The sequence below is a fragment of the Cibotium barometz genome, chromosome 55 (genome assembly GCF_041138505.1).
Source record: "Cibotium barometz isolate CiBa-2024 chromosome 55, ASM4113850v1, whole genome shotgun sequence".
NCBI lineage: Eukaryota > Viridiplantae > Streptophyta > Polypodiopsida > Cyatheales > Cibotiaceae > Cibotium > Cibotium barometz.
The window spans coordinates 309,885-330,001 of record NC_141100.1 but is presented as its reverse complement, the minus strand read 5'-3'; the positions used below and the strand labels follow the sequence as shown (position 1 = coordinate 330,001).

General features: G+C 43.0%; 1 long non-coding RNA gene across 1 annotated transcript in view; it reads right to left on the bottom strand.

Moving 5' to 3' along the window:
* LOC147607228 (uncharacterized) overlaps window positions 1–9,924 on the bottom strand; it is a 137,550-nt gene extending 127,626 nt beyond the window's left edge. Inside the window, exon 1 of the long non-coding RNA XR_015264745.1 lies at window positions 9,397–9,924. This is a non-coding gene — a long non-coding RNA (uncharacterized LOC147607228). The remainder of the gene's footprint in view (window positions 1–9,396) is intronic.
* Window positions 9,925–20,117: the final 10,193 nt, after the last annotated feature.

Below are 20,117 nucleotides of genomic sequence, written 5' to 3'. Positions count from 1 at the left end.
CATAACCCAAAAGGCTAAGGTAGAATCTATTATGATTTTCTATGCTATTATGGATTTTGTGTTGCATGTTTATCTGCAGGACATGTACTTCTCGAAGGGAGACCCATGCCAGAATCAAGTTCTGAGAAAGCTCTACTTCCATCCATCTAGAGCTATGTATGTCAGTTTTGCACACTGAAGAGCTTAGTGGGTTTCTCTTTTAACCCTAAAGTGAGCTAAGTGCAAGATGCTATGTACTTTCTCACAGTACAAGTATTTCTCTAAGGGGATCCCATGCTAGACTTATCTCTGGGAACAAGCCCTATTATGTATTATTATGCTATTTAAATAGATATCTTCTTTGATATCTATCTTGGTCCAACTCCCCACAGTTCTAGTGGCACGAGTGGTCATATAGGGCTTGGGATCTAGAAAATGTTGCCCTGACAAGGCTTAAGATGATGCCAATAAAGAAGCCCTGGCAAGGCTAAGAAGATGATGCCATCAAAGAAGCCCTGGCAAGGCTTTAAAAAGATGCCACTCAATGAATCCGCTAATACAATCTAACTATGATTGTATTAACGCTCTACTTTGACTACCATGAATACAAATGCCTTTCGAGGGGGGGTCGGCTCAAGGAATATTTCCGGCCCTCTGTACTGTGTTGCTTGCAATTTCTATTCTCTATACCAAGTCAACGGGTGAACACTGGTGGAGAGAGGGGATGGCTCTGGCTCACCTCCTAGCCGTAGAGAGGAATGGGGAGGCTTCCCCATTCGTGGGCCTTTTATAGGTGTGTGGCTTGCTGTCCACACTGGCCTGGCTGCCCGCGCGCTTCGGCGCGGATGCCCTCACCCACTGAACCCTGAGCAATGGCTCTGTGGGCCAAAACTCCAGCTCTCGGTCTGGCCCATCGGTCACAGACGTTACAGCCTACGTGACATTACCCGCCCCTTAAGAAGCATTTTTGTCCTCGAAAACAAAGTGGGAAAACCTTTTGGAAATCGTGCTCTGGCACTCCCAAGTAGCTGCCTCCTCATCCCTGTCTATCCATTTCACAAGTACCTCTTGGTACACTTTATGTCGAGTTTACCTATCACGATACCCTAGAACCCTCTCAGGTTCGTGTGGAGTCTTTGGTGGATCTATCAAGTCCACCAAAACCTCTGGAGAAACTACATTCTCTAACCCGTGAACTGATTTCTTCAGTTTACTGACATGGAAGATAGGATGGACCTGAGAGCTCTCCAGCAACTCAAGTTTGTATGCTACGTCCCCAATATTTTTAAGGATTTTGAAAGGACCACAATATTTTGGAGAAAGTTTGTTACACTTTTCCATTTTCATGGTTTTTGACTGCATAGGAACCTTAAGGAATACAAAGTCACCTTCTTCAAAGGTTACTTGTCCTTTATCCGCATAAGTTTTAGCGCAATCCTGAGCGCTACGGATGCTCTCACGTGCGACTTTGAGCATATCATTCATGTCTTCAAGGAAATCCTTGACAGACTGAATCTTCTCCTTTTCTAGGCCTACAACCATTGGAGATCTCGGCTCGACGAACCCATACATCAACATGAATGACGTAAATCTAGGCACCGAGTGTTTGGAGCTATTATAAGCAAACTCCAATAAGGGCAAGTACTCTTCCCAATTTGATTGCTTCTTACTTACATAAGAACGTAACATATCCTCTAGAATTTCAATTAACTCTTTCGGTTTGACCATCAGACTCCGGATGATCCGCCGTACTCATACTCAGAGTAGTATCCAACTTTTTGAAGACTTCTTTCCAAAAATGACTGTCAAACTTTCTATCTCTATCTGATACTATAGCTGCGGGCAGGCCATATAGCTTGTAGAGATGTTCAATAAAGAGTTTTGCCAACTCCGACGTTTTAACCATTTTCTTTGTGGCGATAAACTTTGCCATTTTAGTTAACCTATCCACTACCACCCACATTGAGTCATTCCCTCTGGGTAATCCGATAATGAAATCCATGGAAATGCTTTCCCATTTCCCTTGGGAAATATCCAAAGGATGGAGCAATCCCCCAACCTTTAGACGCTCATGTTTATTGACCTGACACTTATTGCATTATTGTAGCACATAAGTCTGGACGTCCTTAAACAAACTAGGCCAATAAAATTATCTTTTCACTAGTGCACAGGTCTTTTGAATCCCAAGATGACCAGCACTTGGACTATCATGACTTTCTTTAAGTATGTGCGCTCAAAAATCACCAATAGTTGGTACACATACTCTACCCTCGTAAAGTAAGTACTCGTCATCAATAGAGTAGTTAGCAAACTTCTCCCCCTAACGAAGTTTATTACCCCCCTTTGAAGCCATGGCAGTCAAAGGTGATGAGGGGCCCTAGTAAGAGCTTTCTGGCTCCAAACTATATCTGGAAGGCTCGGCTAGTCTCTTCGGGCTAACTCTCGCTTCCCTTCCCATGCCACCTACTACGACCAGTCTCTTCAGACTCGCAATCTGTGCCGACGAGAGAGGTCGTCGCATCTGTGAAGAAGTGCCATCGCATAAAGCACGCCAGACCTCGGAAAAAAATGGATCGTGCTCACACAAACTGCGTAGTGACTCCAAGAACTCATTCTTGAAGGTTGTGAAGCTAGTTCATTTACTTGTGGCATGCAACTAACCGCATCCGCCACTACATTATACTTACCTCTAAGGTAACGTATCTGAAGGTCAAACTCCTGAAGAGTCTCCGCCCACCGAGTTTTTCTACCCTTCAACTCACTCTGACTTGAAATCCATTTCAGACTTTCATGGTCTGTTCGGACCTCAAAAGTGGCACCATACAAATAGTGTCTCCACTTTTTGAGTGCATGAACTATCGCTAGTAACTCTCGCTCACATAAGCCGAGTAGTTACGCTGTGCACGATCTAACTTTTTACTTTCAAATGCAATTGGGTGTCCTTTTGCATTAGTACAACCCCAATGGCCTCATTACTTACGTCTGCCTCCAAGATAAATGGCTCATTTAGATCCACTATATTCAAAACAGGTGCTGTCGCTATGGCCACCATATTCAAAACAGGTGGTGTGCTGCCACTATGGCCACCTTAAGCTTATCAAAGCTTCTCTCTTGGGTGTCCCCCCAACTAATGTTCTTACTCTTGGACCGTAACTGGCCCGCATTAGGGGAAGAGTGGGATATAGAAGGGCCACTTATCTTGGCAGTTTAACAAATTGACCGTTTTGGATTTAGAAACTAATCCAAGAAATGGGCAAAAATGGCTACATTGTTTGAATTCAAATAAAACCTTTGTTCAAATATTTCGTTAACTGCTTTTCCACCTCCTGTGCCTCGGAGTGGCTAAGTCTATAAGCAGACTTGCTTATAGGCTTGGATCCTAGCATAACTTTGATGTTGTGATCCACATCCCTAGATGGCGGCAAGCCATCTGGTAACTCGTCACAAAATACATCTTGAAATTCCCTAATAAACTCCTTAAAGAATCTACGTACTTTGTTTTTATTGTCTCATCCGCCTTGGATTTTTTCATTTTAAAGTCGCATGCATGCAAAGAAGGGTTTTCAAACAGTGGGTCTCGTCCAAGACCCATCATGGTTTTCATGCTTGTCTACGCAAACAGTGTCTATGATTTCAACTACAAAAACATAATTTAAAAGAGGGTAACAAAATATACCTGTGAGACCTGGTCGTTCGCTGAAGCTCCATAGAAGAGTAAGTGGTGTCACAGGAATGCTGCGGTCCCCCTACAGAGTGTTAACTTTTCCTTTACGCTCAAAGTGTAGTGTATTATGCAAATAACTTCGAGCTAGACTAGGGCAAGCTATATAGCCACTCCTCCTTGCCTAGGTAAATGTCTGCTCTAGCCAAGTGCATGACTTGAAAGTCAAGCGAGGCTTTGTAGTCTTGCACCGACAATGAAACTCCCAGCACCACAATATTCCATAGCGTTCTGTCGTATTCATTGGCCAGGCCAATAGTATACTCATGGTCGCTCAGGGTCTCGGCCAATCCCAAATTCTTAAGAAGTGGCTAGCTCCATCGTTTACAAAGACAGTGACTCTACGGCCAACTAGGGTACCATACATACGTACCATGTCATGCAGACCTACGCTAGGCTGCCACATGGCTGGTGTCACAAGTGTGCCGCTCGTCACAATGACATACAATCACCTCTCTGACTCTTCGGAACCAAGAGGAAGCCTTTGCATTGTAGCAATTGCCTATTACCATAGTAGGTAGTGGTGAGTGTGAACACACTTTTTCCCTCTTTAGGAGGTTTTTTCCCCCGGCTTGTTTATACGCCCAAAACCCTAGGGCTCACTTCTCTTTGTACTTGCACACTAAGTAATAGTGTTGTGTGCTCTTGAGCTTCTTCTTCTTCTCCAAGCTTTTGTGTGCTTTCACTAACCTTAACTCCAACAATTGGTATCAGAGCAGGCTTCCTCCAGAGCAGCGTCGCCAGCACCCCCACCGCTTCATGTCCTCCGATTTGGACGAGATTTCACAGGCGTTCGCAGGTCAACATATACTCTGGGAGAGCTCTTAGAGCTTAGTTTTCTCAGAATTTTATTTTGAGGTCATTTCGGCCTCCGTTTCTACTACTGCAAGTACTACGTAGGCTATTTCGTCCTTTTGTGCAGGTTTTTTGACTGTGACAGGTTTTACAGTCTCTGATCTGCACTGTGGTATTCAATACAGGTTAGTTTCGTGCAGGTTTTGCCTCAAACAGGCAACTTTTGCATCTAGTGCAGTCAATAGCCATGGCTGACAACAATGATGTATTTTGCATGTTGGCTGAGGATGGAACCAACTATCCACTGTGGGCATATATGATGCGTCATGTATTGGTAGCAAAGGGTTTGTGGAACATTGTAAAGGGAGTTGATGTACGTCCTATTGTGGTTGGAAATCCTGCAAATGCAAGTGAGGTTATAAATGTTGCAGGTTCCAGTTCTTCTGTGGCAGAACCATCACCCACTGTTGAGCAGTCATTGGGATGGCAAGGATGCACAAGCACATGCCTTGCTTGCGTTATCTGTTAAACGTGCCATTATCCCACATTCGCTCTTGCATGACAGTTAAAGATGCTTGGGTTGTACTTGCCACATTGTATCAGGCAAGGAATGAGGCTCGTGTTGCTTATTTTCATAAACAGTTGGAGAGTGAGCATATGAATGAAGGTGATTCTATGGACAATTTCTTGACAAAGATCAAGGATTTCAAAGAGCAGTTGATTTCTACGAATGAAGTCCTCTCTGACAATTCACTTGTGCAGACTGTTCTAAATGGGCTGCCTGATTCTTATCAAAGTTTTGCTTCCACTCTTCGTTTGATGATGAAAGGTAATCCCAATGCCTTATCATTTGAGGAGTTGATTTCTATTTTGCTGCAAGAAGACCAGTCTAGGCGAAACAGGAATACTATGCGTGTTGCAGATCAAGCTTTTGTTGCTAGTCAGAAGGGCAAAGATAAAGGTGGCTCTTCATTTGGTAAACAAAAAGCTGGAAATGCTGCGCAACCAAAGAAGGAAGACAAGGATGAGAAGAAAGGTGACAATTAAAAAATGTTTTGCAAAGTACTGCAAGGCAAATGTTCATGTTATTAAGACGTGTCCTAAGATTGCTGCGAAAGAGGCTAACAAGAAAGAGGCTGGTATGGCTGCTGTTGTTGCAAATGCCTCTCCTTCTACCACTGAATCTGCATATGTTGTGTAGGATACAGAATGAGCATTCGGTGCGCAGTGCAGTTATGACCCATTGTTGCTCAATTCTTGTATGTCTACTATAGATTCAGATGTATGGTACTTTGACAATGGTGCCACTAAGCACATTACATCGCAGCACAGTTTATTCGCTTCTCTTGAGTCTACCCCTAAAGGGAATACTATCACATGTGCAAATAACTCCTCATATCCTCTTGAGGGAGTTGGATAGATTGTGCTAAATGCTGCAGATTGCAGCACCTTTACACTTTATGATGCGTTGTATGTCCCAGGGATCAAAAAGAATTTAATGTCAACTTCTGCACTTGCCAAGATTGGCTTGGTTGTCAAATTTGTCGATGAACAGGTGTACAGTTCATGATCTCTCTTGTGGTGGTGACATTATTGTAGCATCTGATACATTATGTCGAGGGCTGTATAAGCTCACTATGTATGGAAAATGTGTAGAGGATTCAGCATGCGCTGTTATGGACATGCAGGCTATCTCAGATGCAAAACTTTGGCATGCACATTTTGGTCATCTGAATTTTGCAAGTTTGCTGCGCAGAAATCTGAAATGGTGTCTTCTTTGCCTAAGCTTGAGGCACCTGTTAAACATGTATGTGAGGGCTGCATATTGGGTAATGCAGTGTGGTTCCTTTCCCAAAGATGGATCAGTTAGAGCTGAATGCAAATTGCAGCTTATTCATAGTGATTATTCTAGGCATGCATGGTTATATCCTTTAAAGGCAAAGTATAAAGTGTTTTTGTGCTTCAAACAGTTTTTGGTTATGGCTGAAAATGTGTCAGGATGTAAGATGGGCACCCTCCATTCAGATCGAGGGGGGGAGTACATGTCTTCAAAATTTAATGCATTTCTAGCTGAGTGTGGGATAAAACACCAATGTACAATGCCGTAAACACCACAACAAAATGGTGTGGCTGAGAGGAAAAACAGGTTTCTCATGGAGATGGCTAGATGTATGGTCAAAAGTCAGAGTTTATCACATGGTTTTTGGCTTGAGGCTGTCATGTGTGCCACATATGTACTTAACAAGTGTCCCACCAAGGCATTGCAGGTTGTCACTCCATATGAAGCTTGGCATGGCCCCACAAGCCATCCGTTGGTCATTTGCATGTTTTTGGGTGCCTTGCATATGCATTAGTGTCTATGCAACTACACAGAAAATTGGATGACAAAGCTGTAATGTTGGATATAGTGCTGAGAGCAAAGCCTCTGCTCTCTGAGCACGAGGGGATACCTCTGATTGGAAATACTTTACTCTATTATCCAAACATGTGCCCCGTGTCCCGGCTCAAAAAAGAAAAGAAAAGAAAAAAAGTTATCGTTTGCATCATCCACAGACTACGCGTATTTTGGTTAGCCGAGATGTTGTTTTTGTGGAAGATGCAGTTCAGCCCTTACTTTCATGTACTAAGGAGATAGGTGTTAGCTCAGGTGATGTATATGACACGTTATTGCCTCTTTTCAGTGGTGCACAGCCACATAATGAGGCCGTTTTTCAGCCTATGCAGGTTTCAAGTGAGAACACAGAATAGCCTATTCTGATGCAGATGTGTACATGATGCACTTGTTGATGAGAGAGCAGATATTGAGGACTTTATAAATGCCTTGAGCCTGGCCATCATCTCAAGTATTGTCCAAATTTGAATAAGGATCAGCAAGCCTTAGAGCAACAGTCCAGTATGTCTCATCACCAACCAAGGAGTCAGAACTCAAGTGGTCCCAATCATCTTAAGCCACCAACATACCCAAACTACCAATTTCAAGCACAACCCACCCCAAGAGGAAATCAACACTCCACTAATAACAACAACAACCAAGGGAACCATGCCAACTTCAACCCTCCACCCAACCGTAACTTCCAAGGGGGAGTTTGCAAAAATAACGGCAAGGCTAAGGTAAATCAAGTGATAGCCGAAGAACTGGAAGAAGCTGAAGATATGGCTCATATTCATGCTGCAATGGAACATCAAGGTGTCAATAACCAATTCTCAGTACTCCAAACCCGTGTTGAGTACGAAGGTACGCAGTTCACCCTACTTATTGATTCAGGGAGCACACATTCTTTTATTTCCCCTAGGTGCATTCGCTCACTAAAGCTGCCTGAAATTCACACACCTCATCTAAGTGTGAAGTTACCCACAGGAAAAATTACCCAATCTACTACATCAGTGGGTACTATGCATTTTAACCAAGCATCCATCTAGGTAGAGAGGCCCACTCAGTGGTAGATATCTCTACTATACTTGTAGTTGCTTTGGGTGTTCCTATGATTGACCTTTTGGCCCGTCTGTCAGGCTATGACCTGGACCTAACCGGATGTTTGCAGATGTTACAGGCAGATCCAAAGCTACCCAATTTCATCTAAAAAGGCTCACAGCTGAAGAGCGTCCAACAAAAAATAGAAAAGGCCATAAAATTTGTTACCCAAGGTTTGGACTCTAAAGGACTTATTCTAATCATGGTGCTTAAATGCTACAATGTGTAACATGCAGCTACGGCCTATATGTATCCTTGCAAGATTGAAACTCCGGCTCACACACAATTCCAAAGACACCATGATTGCTCATTTAAAATGTTCCATGATGGGGAAAAGACCCCTTGAAACGTCTGCTTACATTTGAATGCTACCCTGAAAGTTGAAGCACATTATCAAGATTCAACTATGATCCCATGGATTCTTATCACAAGCCTTTATATGTACCAATCAGATATATTGATGTATGGCCAAGGCAGATGCAGTTCATATGACAAACAAAAAAAATAGCTCTCTACTATTTCTGACATTCAAGGGCGGACACATCACACCTCTCAAGTAGACAATAGACCACAAAGGTAAAATTTGCAAAAAAAAGCACGAGTGTGCCTATGTTGATACTATTCAGCGGATTCCACCTCCTCATCCTGGCACTCATCTAGCAGCTCTTTCAAGTCTTCAAGCTCTTCCATTCGACTTGCTTCATCCGCGTCAATGATGCACCTACCAAAGTCAATGTAAAGAATCTTACCACCTGGAGACAAGATCATGTTGCATAAAAGCAACATCTCCGTTGAAGGATGTTAGCTGCATGAATGAACCTCAATGAAGTCATTGCTTCCTGTACAAGATCAGGTTGAGAATGAAAATGCCTCCGACTGGGCACTGGCCCTTCCAATGTTAGAGCCAAGAAACCCATATAATGGCCCCATAAGGAACCGAAAGCTAAGAGCTTTGGTACAGTGTACCCTTGGAGGCTTTTCAACATGTCATAGGCTTTAACTTCGTTATGAAAATCTTCTAGCAATTCATTCCCCTCAGTGAAGTCAAACATTTTAATCGCAGCTCGAACTCCCCACATGGTTTTTTGGCCCGTCTGTCAGGCTGTGACCTACAGCCAGATGAAGCCCTTTTCCTTGTTTTTTTCCTTGTCAGCCCTGGGGGTGTGACCAGCTTCTCTGCCAGAGGTGTAGGCAACACAGCATCCCTGGGCATTTGCTCAGAGCCCCGTGCAAGGCTACACATGTAAAGGATGCATTTTCGAACTCCCACTTGGTCGGCACATGAGAAATTCTTTGAGATTATGAGGGCTTTCTCATCTGGTTTGCCAATCCTCTTTAGGAAGACGTATTGCTCCTTTGAACAAAGAACAGCAAATTGTGCTTCTTCCAGTATCATGTAGAGAAAGATTTGAGCTACAAAAAACCTAACCTTGTCATGTTGTGCAGCATCCTTGGACAGAAGAAGGTCTACCACATGGCCGTCAGTAGCCAATAGTTTGAATTGCCAGGGTGGCTTGATTTCTATAGGTAGAGCCGCATGGTCGTACATGTCCTCTTGACCTTCTTTGAGCACAAATCCAGCCCAGTCCACATTGGATTTGACACAGGCAATAGACTCTGTCTCATTAAGCAGAAAATTGTGGATGCCCAAGCCTTTATGTAGGGCCTCATTAACAGGTTCAAACACACACATCATGAGGGCTGCCCTGACAGCATCTTCTTTCGTGATGGCACCATGGATGGGAGAAGCTTTAGCGTAGGTCTGGGTTGCCCTGACATGTGCCAACTGATTTGCTGCCTGTTGCGCCCACCACGTATGGAGCTCTTGCTCAAAGCTTTCCCACTTTAATGAGCGATGGTGTCCTACCACCTCCCATGGGTCTGGTTTTTCCTGTGCTTTTCCGCAAATGGTTTGGATGAGAGGGGGACCCGCTCGCCAAGGTCTGCCTCATAAATTGCTGTCGTCTCTCACGCATTTTGTTAGTTTTGTTCTCAACAAAAGCTTCTAAAAGATCAATCTTTAAAAGAGAGAGAAAGGCCGCGCACATGATTAGGCAAAAATCTATAGTGTCTAGCATCTTCTGATGTGGCAGGAATATTCTTCATGCCACAAAGATTTTTGAAGGTTGGTGCAACTTACAGAGGTTTTTCTCTCCCGCTTAAAGCTCTACAGCTCATGGTCAAAATAGGTAAAAGCTGTGTGCTGCCTTGCATCTATACTACCATCATGTGCGCAAAGTAGCTCTTTGGCGTCTTTTTGGCTTCCACGCAACGGCTGTGAGCTATCTCATGTGCGCAACCCTTGAGAGAAAGAGAGAGAATATAAACTTTATGACACACACACACACACACAAACCTTCATGAAGGAGAAAAAAAAAGGGCAAGGGAAGTGAATAGATGAAGAGCTCTTCCACAAAGGGCTTCATATCTCGAGATGTTTATTTTTAAGTACAATGTAGTTGCCATGGTGGAAGGAGGTGAAAGAGCTAGGAATGAGTCTATCTTTGGAAAGGCGCTTTCTAAGTGTGATGGTGGATAGCTTGCATGCACAGAAGAGACAAGCTATGTGGCGAGAAGCAAATCATGTTTCAGATGTTTAAACCTTTGTGGAGACGTGGGGCAAAGCAAGTTGGGTGAATGATCTCCTCTCTCTCAAATCGGAGTACTCTAGTGGCGATCGCAACAACCTATCCATTGTCATCTATAATCGTTTATGGCAAGAATCTGCATGCATGGAACTGCCATGATCACCTCTTCCAGAAGAGCATCAATATTGTGCACAACACATGGTGTGCAAGCACAACCATGATTATGCCCGCCTCTTGTGCCATGCCTACTCCTCCCCCTGCCTCATGTTGGCCACCTCGGGACAATCCACTATCATGGCCAAACGTGTGTAAAGCATCTAAGTGACACTGCAATCCCTCTAGGGAATCAAAAATCAGCACAATATCATCAGCATATAGCAACAACGGAATCCACGTCCCAGCCAACTGAGCTCCTCTATCACCTCCCCTATCACCTCCCCTCTCAATGTAATCAGAAACCCCATCCACATACATGCGAAACAGTGTCGGAGATAGCGGGCATCCTTGCTTCACCCCAATAGTGGAGTGCACTACATTTAATAACCCCTCCGTGGTACAGACCTATTCTGTCACCGACCTGTAGAGTGCCATAAATCCCCAAATCAGCTTTGTGGGTACCCCCATCTCCTGTAATCTGTGCATCAACCTATCTCTAGGCACTGTGTCAAATGCTTTGCAAAAATCCACAAAGCAACAATGAATACTCCTCCCGTGTGATCTACCCTCCTCAATAATAGCTCTAAGCTTTCGAATGTGATCAAGAGTAGAAAACCCCTGCCGAAAACCTGCCTGTGTCCCATTGCTTGCATGTCGGCTCTCTCTAACCATCTACTCAACTGTTGCTCAAGAATGGATGCATACAATAGTACCAATGTGTGCCCAATCATGATAGTACGATAGTTCCCAGGCTCCATACGGTCCCCTGCCTTGAAGATAGGCACAATAGTGGACAAGCTCCAAGAATCCGGTAGACCCTCACACATTGCACGGTTGAACGTCACTGCTAGAAGCTCTGTAAGCATATCTCTGGCATGTGTAAAATGCTCTGCTACTAAGTCCTCATGATCATAGGCTCTCCCAGTCCTCATCCTTTCAATGGCTTTCCTTACCATCTCTGCAGTAAAGAAAGCACAAGTATGTGGGCATGGCTCTAAGGGGTCTGGAAGCGATGGCTATCGAGGAACTGTGTACAAAGATGTCACATACTGACCCCAAACCTCCGTAGAAGTGATGCCCGGAGGAGGTGAGTGCTGATGGAAGAGTCTCCATGCCTCCCCTGAGTCTTGGCTCAAGAACAACCGGTAAAGATCGTGCTGTAACTGAGCCAAGAAAACCCCTTTCTTTCGTCCCAGTAGGCGTTGGAAAGCAATCCGTGACTGTCGATAGGTGATGACTTCCAAGAGTACCTCTCTCTGGAGCCGTGCTCTCACGTCTCTGCACTCCTCATCGTACCAGCTGTTCTGGGGCATGCTTCTGGTAGGCCATCTCTGGTCAAGCTGGGTGTGAGGGTATGCCTCTCCTGCTGCATCATGCAAAGTCTGTGTCAATATGTAAGTGAGCTCATCTAGAGGGCAGCCTGGCTCCTCAGTACATAAGCGTCTGTAAATCCCAACAGTGTAAACAGAATCGGTCTTTGAGGTAAAAATATATATCGAGTAGGTGTTGCAAATCGAGGCCGCGGAATAGTAGTGAACTGAAAGGAAATGGTCAATGTCAAGAGAGCATGATCCACTGCTATGCCAATGGGCCTGGGTCTAACTGTGAACTCTTGTATACATGGGATAAAGCTCCGCTATGCCATGACATAGTCTACTTCTGCCCCAAAGCGCCTGGTATGTGCTTCACAATGTCATGCGGGTCCAAGAGTATGGGTTTCCAGGGCTAGTATGTGCTTCACACTTGGAATCGGCTTTTTCTACATTTGTTTTTCATTTTGAAGAGGTTGACTGTATTTTCCAAAGTGAATTCTTTCTGAATGGTCACTCCGTATAATAGAAATTAGAAATTTGTTGGAAGCGATTTGAACATGTTTACCATCCTCAATTTATTTTTGTCTGTACATCTATGAATTGGTTTAGAGAATTTATCATATATATATATATATATATATTATATTATATTATATTTATATATATATTTATCATATATATATATCATATATATATATTATATTATATATTATATATTATATTATATATATATATATTATATATATTATATATATAATATTATTTATATATATATATGTTATATTATATATATTATATATATTATATATATTACATATATATATATTTTATATATTTTATATATATATACACTATATTATATATTAAAGAAAAATGGACAAGTTTGAGGACCCAATTTTTGTGATCCGTTAAGAAAGATATTCCGTACATCTTACTCCCATGCAAAAACTTAAGGGCTCATTTCTTTACGCTAGCAAGGGATACAACTCCTAATAAAAATAAAGATGCTCACAAGATATGGAATATTCTCCAACATGAAAATTGTCCATGTGTATTGCAATATCCAGGTGGAGTAGATATATACAATCACGTATGTAATTAAATGGACTTATTTTCACTTTATTTTTATGTTGCTTGAAACCATTGCTTTAGAGAGAACAACGTTCTGAAAGTTGGACGGAATGAGTCCGCTGTAGTTCGCAAGAGAGCTTACAGGAGGCTAGCTATGAAGTGGCATCCTGATAAGAACCCTGGCAACAATCAGGAGGCCGATCAGGAGGCCGAGGGTAACTTCAAGCAAGTCTCGGAGGCATATGAGGTACTTTCTTTTCTTTTGCAAGTTTGCGAACGTGGGCTTTTCTGTTTCTTCGTTTTCTTGCACCTTTTTCGCTTTAGCTCTCGTCACTACCCTCAAGGGTTCGGTAGTTTTTGCTTGTTGCTCTATCTCAAGCGTTGGATTTGGTTTGATTTGTTTCTGGTCAGCAGTGTTTTGCACAACATACATCCTTCGCGTTCCGTCCGGTGTTTCAAGGATAATTGATTCCCATGAACCTGAGTCGGACGACTCAGTTCCACTGGAACTTTCTTGTTTCTTGATTGTCCTTGTGTTTTTTGCTTTATTTCTTCTTTGTTTCCTTCTTTTTCGTTTGGTTTGTTCTTGCTGAGAATCTGTTCCTTTTATTGGTGTCAGCACAGGTTGCAGTTGATCATTACAAGAGGCTGGAACTGTTGAGACCATTCTCAACGATACATTCTCGTTTTCTGTTTTAGAAGTTGATGGTCATGGAATCACCCCAACATACCCAAAGGAAGTTTTTGTCTCTACAGGCTTATTTGGACAATCCTTAGCTAGATGATCGTTGTCGCAGCCATCACAGTGCCCAAGTACGGGGCCAAGCTTGATACCCACTAGCATTGTTTGCCAAATTCTTTTCTTTTCACACAGGATAGTCCCGAGCAAAATGCGGACCATTGCATTCATAGCACGGCCCCACTGTCGTGTCACTCCCGGGACTTGGTAATATTTTTTGGTATCCCCACCTTGTGGCCTACAGCCCCCATTGGCGAGTAAATACAATTCTTATGCAGGAAGTTGGACTATAGACGAATCCAAGTCCGTCAATTCTGAGATAGCAAGTTGCATCGACTCAAGTGTCTCCTTGTAGTATGGGCTTACAGGTACCAATTCCATGGATGGTACTGAATCTTCTACCTCCCTTACATAACGAAAGGGAGTGGTCCCTGGTGGAGCTAGTTGAGCACCCAATACAGGTCTTGCTGCATCACTTGCACCTGCGATAGGTTGTGCATTAGAGGGCTTAAAGTCCCCTGGCATTCCTACACCCATCTCTCTCATGTACCTTTGTCTACTATAGCACTCATTCGTGCTATGGTTGCCCCACCTCCTACATGGTTCACACCATTTGAGAGCTCCTTGCGGGTTGTCCCTCAACGGTGGCGTTGGTTGGTATGGGCGACTTTGTTGGTTTACCCTGTTGTCCTGCTTAAGCAGACGTGCTTAAGCAGGACGTGCTTAAGCAGATGAGCCACTCTATCCGCTATCGTATGTGAGACCACTTCCTCATTTCTGTGAGCATTGCTCGAGAAATCCGATCTCTGATCATCGCTAGAAGATCTTCTATTTCCTTTTGTGTTGTCATCTAAGCGTTGAGATTCGAAACAACAAAACTCAAAGTCCTTGTGGTCTTGAGTGAACAATAGCATGTAGAGGTCTTCATCTAATAAGCCCTGTAGAAAACAAGTTCAAGGCGTTCTTGTTTTGGCAATTCAGACTCTGGGCACCTAGCAATATACTGTTTCATTCTGTCGATGCTTTGTCGAACCGTCTCTCTTTCCCCTTGTTTAAAGTTTAGGATTAGGGTCACTGTGTTGTGTTTGATGCCAATCTTGGTGTGCGCTTCAATGAATTTCTTGACTAAAACGTCAGTCATAAAGCACAGCTGGTTTTAGCGTTTGGAACCAAGAAAGAGCACTTCCACTCAACGTTAACCCAAACCCATGCACCTTAGTGTGCACATCTATGACTCCTTCTGCGTATATGAGCTCGTTGAAAAGAGCCACATGCTCATAAGATCTCTAGTTCCATCGAACTTTTTGCAGAATTTTTGCAGAGTGATTGGCCAAATGTTTTTGGATCCCGGCCACTCTTCCTTTTTTCCCCTAGTTCTAGAATCTGGAAATTTCATTTTAGCTTTTTGCGCTGCTGGCTTACGTACCTCCCTCTTCCGGATTTCGCCTGGTCTTCGTGCGAAGACTCCTTTGGTTTAGGTATCCAGGAAGAATCTTTCATCCCGGAACCCGTACTTTAATAGGGTTTATCGTGAGCAGGCATTGTGGTTTCTGCGAACCGTGGAGTTGACGCATGGTATCTTGAATCGTTTGGACCTATAGTTGCTGTTGTTGGTCTAGGTTCTACCGTGGGTACATAGGCTCGCAGAGGAAATAAGGGTATTCCCATCCTGGTGAAGACTTGTAAAGCCTCACCTTCTACCTTGTAGTAGTTGTTTCCCCATGCGTCCCTAATGTCGATTATTGTAGACCCCTCAGTCCCGTATACATGTAGGTCTTGTTCGTTAGAGTATGGGTACCCATTTACCATCATCGTTTTGAAGACGGATCCTTTTTGTGTTGTGTACAGAGCTACAAATTCACTGTCATTATCTATTTTATGCGCATGCAGCATTCTGTACAGTTCACTTTCAACAAATTCCGGAGTTGCAACAATAAATGAGAAGCTTACCTCCTCCGCTTGAGCTTCCGGTTGCCTACTCCAGTTTACTCTAGTTGTTGGTGCTGGTGGTGCTGATGGTGCTGCCTCAAATCTTGGGCTGTCCAAACCTGCACTCCATGAAGGCACATTATATGGGGGTTCAAAAAATGTACGAATATGAGGTAAGGTATGCAGCTTATCGTCTGCATCCATGTTTTCATATTCGGTCGTTTAAAAGTACCTTATGCCCATAAAACTCATATATTGGTCACCTTGTGACTTACCCATACCTCCGCCTCCGCCGTGGGCGTTGGTATGTCCTCTATTTTGACTGCTATCCGGTTGAACGGATCACCATAGAGTTTAGCCCCTAACCGATTTTCACAGATAAAGACTAGACGGGTGTCGTATTGTTGCCTGCAGTGATGTGTGTGAACACACTTAGGACTGCCGGGGCACTTTTTTCCTCTTTAGGAGGTTTTTTCCCCCGGCTTGTATATACGCCCATCATTCTAGGGCTAACTTATCTTTTGTACATTGACACAATCTAATACATTATGTGTTGTGTGCATTCTTGCTTCTTCTTCTCCAAGTTTTGTGTGCTTTCCTGCAACCCTAATTTCAACAATTGTTATCAGAGCAGGCATCGGCTCCCAGGGCTACGCCGCCAACACCCTCCGACTCACGTTCTCCGATTGAGGTGAGTTTTCACGAGCGCTTGCAAGTCCCTATACTCTGCATTTGAGGTCGTTTTGGGCTCCGTTTTTGCATTTCAAGTTCTGCACAGGTGTTTTCGTCATTTTGTACAGAAATTTTGATAATGTAGTTTTTTGCAAAACAGGCATACGTATTCTATTGTGGACTATGCTACATAGCACGGGTGGTTTTCTGTTCAGTCTTTGCTTCATTACAGGTAGCTTTTGCATCAGTTTCAGTCAATGGCCATGGCTAATAACAGCAATGATGTATTTCGCATGTTGTCTGTTGATGACAAACTGGATGGAGACAGCAACTACCCACTTTGGGCATACATGATGCAGCATGTTTTGATTGCAAAAGGACTGTGGAACATTGTGCAGGGTATGGATGTACGTCCAGGTTCTGTGGATGTAGGATCTGTTGAGGATGTTGCAGGTTCTAGCAGCTCTACTGTTGCTGCTGTCCACTGCTGAACAAGCTCGTTGGGATGGTAAAGATGCGCAGGCTTATGCCTTGATTGCACTTTCTGTCAAACGTAACATCACCTCACATATTCGTTCAGCTAAAACAGCAAAACTGGCTTGGGATATTCTAGCTAGTTTGTATGCAGGTCTTAATGAGGCAAAAATCTCTTACCTGCGTAAAGAGCTAGAATCGAAGATTATGCAGGAAGATGATGACATGAATGTATTTCTTGCTGAGATTAAAGATCTCAAGGAACAATTGATTTCTGCATGTGAGATTATTCCTGATCATTCTCTTGTGCGGACTGTTCTCTATGCCTTACCTGAGTCATATCAGACTTTTGCTTCCACGTGGAGACTTTGTTATTGAGGACAGACCTGATGTTGTCAAGTATGATACTTTAGTCAACAAGCTCTTGCAAGAAGTGCAGTCCAGGCAAAACAGGGCAGCGTGCAGTTGATCAGGCATTTATTGCTGCCCAGCAAAGAAGAAGTGGTAAAGCAGCCCCTTCCACTATTTCTTCTCCTATAAATAGGTCTGCAACTTCTTCTCCTTCCACAAGTAGCAACAATAAGTCTGAGAAGGCTCTTGATAAAGGCAAGAAAAAGACCAGGTGCAACTATTGTAAGGCAACTGATCATGTCATTAAGAATTGCCCTAAGTTAAAGGCTAAAAAGGCAAAGAAGAAAGAGTCAAATGCAGCCACAATAGCGAATGCTTCTACAAATGCAGATTCTGCAAATGTTGTGTAGGATACAGAATGGGCGTTTAGCATGTATTGCCAGTATGACCCATCTGTACATGATGCATGTTTGGCAGTTTTTGTTGACTCTCATGTATGCTATTTTGATAGTGGTGCTACAAAGCACATTACCTCGCATCGTGATATATTCACTTCTCTTGAGGCTGTCCCTAATGGAAATACTGTCACATGTGCCAATAATGCTTACCCAGTGAGAAGGGCATTGGTAAAATTATGCTAACTGCTGCAAATGGCAGTGCTTTCACACTTTCAGATGCTTTGTATGTGCCAAGAATAAAGAAGAATCTATTGTCTGTCTCTGCGCTTGCTAGACTTAGACTTGTAGTCAAATTTGTGGATGATAGATATACTGTTCATGATTTGACTTCTTGTGATACAATTATTGTATCTGGCACCTTGTTTCGTGGGCTGTATAGGCTCAATTCTTATGACAAGTGTGTGGAAGATTCAGCAAATGTAGTTTCTGATGAAAAGGCAGTTTCAGATGCAAAACTATGGCATGCTCGTTTTGGTCATCTGAACTTTACTAGTTTGCTGCGTTTGTAGAAATTTGATATGGTTGCTTCATTGCCCCCTCTTGAGGCACCATTGAAACATGTTTGTGAAGGCTGTTTTTTGGGCAAAATGCAGCGTTCTGCGTTTCCAAAGGATGGTTCTGTGCAGGCTAATCGCAAATTGCAACTTGTACATAGTGATGTATGTGGGCCTATGCAAACTCCGTCATTTGGTAAACACTTGTACTTCGTGACTTTCATTGATGATTACTCAAGGCATGCATGGGTATATCCACTGAAGGCAAAGTCCAAAGTGTTTTTGTGCTTCAAACAGTTTTTGCTTATGGTTGAAAATGTATCCAATTGTAATGTGGGCACCCTCCGTTCTGATCGAGGGGGGGAGTACATGTCTAAAGAGTTTGATGCATTTCTGGCTACTCGTGGGATAAAACACCAATGTACAGTGCCATATACCCCTCAGCAAAATGGTGTTGCTGAGAGGAAAAACATATCACTTATGGAGATGGCATGATGTATGGTCAAGAGCCAAGCTTTGCCACATGCGTTTTGGCTTGAGGCTGTCATGTGTGCTGCATATGTACTCAACAGGTGTCCCACTAAGGCCTTGCAGTCTATTACTCCATACGAAGCTTGGCATGGCAGGAAGCCTTCTATTGGTCACTTGTGTGTCTTTGGTTGCTTGGCCTATGCTTTAGTGCCTATGCAACAACGCAAAAAATTGGATGATAAGGCTGTCAAGTTGGCTACAGTGCTGAGAGCAAGGGTTATAGATTGTATCATCCGTAGTCAAAGCGTATCTTGATTAGTCAAGATGTTTTTGTGGAAGATGCTGTGCAGCCTTTGTTATCATGTAACAAAGAGATAGGTGTGAGCTCACGGGATGTATTTGATACATTGTTGCCTCTATTTACAGGTGGGAATTCAAATGTAAGTCCTAATGAGGTAAATATTCAGCCTATGCAGATTTCAAATGACATCATAGATCAGCCTATTTCTGATGCAGATTTACAGGATGTAATTTATGAGGATAGGGCTGAAAATGAGCAGGCTAGAGGTATGCCTAAATGGCTGGTGCAAACCTTGCGTGATAGTAAAATTGATGCACCTATGTCTAGTCGTACTCGTTCAAGCATGCCTCTTATGCATCAGATTGTTATGCTTTGGCTGTGTCTAGTATGTGTGAAGAGGAAGAACCTCTTTCATTTGATGAGGCACAAAAATCAAAAAATTGGTTGGCTGCAATGCAAAGAGAATATGATGCTATAATGAAGAATGGTACATGGTCTTTGTGTGATTTGCCTATTGGTAAAAAGGCCATTGGATGTAAGTGGGTTTTTAAGTTGAAACGAAAGCCAGATGGCAGTGTTGATCGCTATAAGGCTAGGCTTGTTACAAAGGGTTATGCTCAAGAAAAGGGCATTGATTTTGATGAGACCTTTGCTCCCACTTGTCGTATGACTACCATTCGTAGCATTTGTGCATTGGCAGCTCATAATGGTTGGAATGTACATCAGTTGGACATAAAGATTGCGTTCTTGAATGGAGATTTGCATGTGTATGTATCGCAACCTCGTGGTTTTGTTCAAAGAGGGCTGGAAAACAAAGTGTGCAGGTTGAAAAAGGCTTTATATGGTTTAAAGCAAGCTCCACGAGCTTGGTATGAAAAGATACATGCATATTTGATTGCACATGGTTTTCAGAATAGTCCAACAGAAAGCACTTTGTATGTTAAACGTGTGGATGATGTACATCTAATCCTTGCTCTCTATGTTCATTAGGGAAAAAGGGAGCTCATTTTGGGGCCTTTTACGGTTTGGAAAAATAAGCTCTCAACCAATGAACAGAGGGCCAACGTAACGTTGGAAATTCTCAAAAATAAAAGAAAATAGATAAAAGAAACAATATTTTATGTAGGTACAAG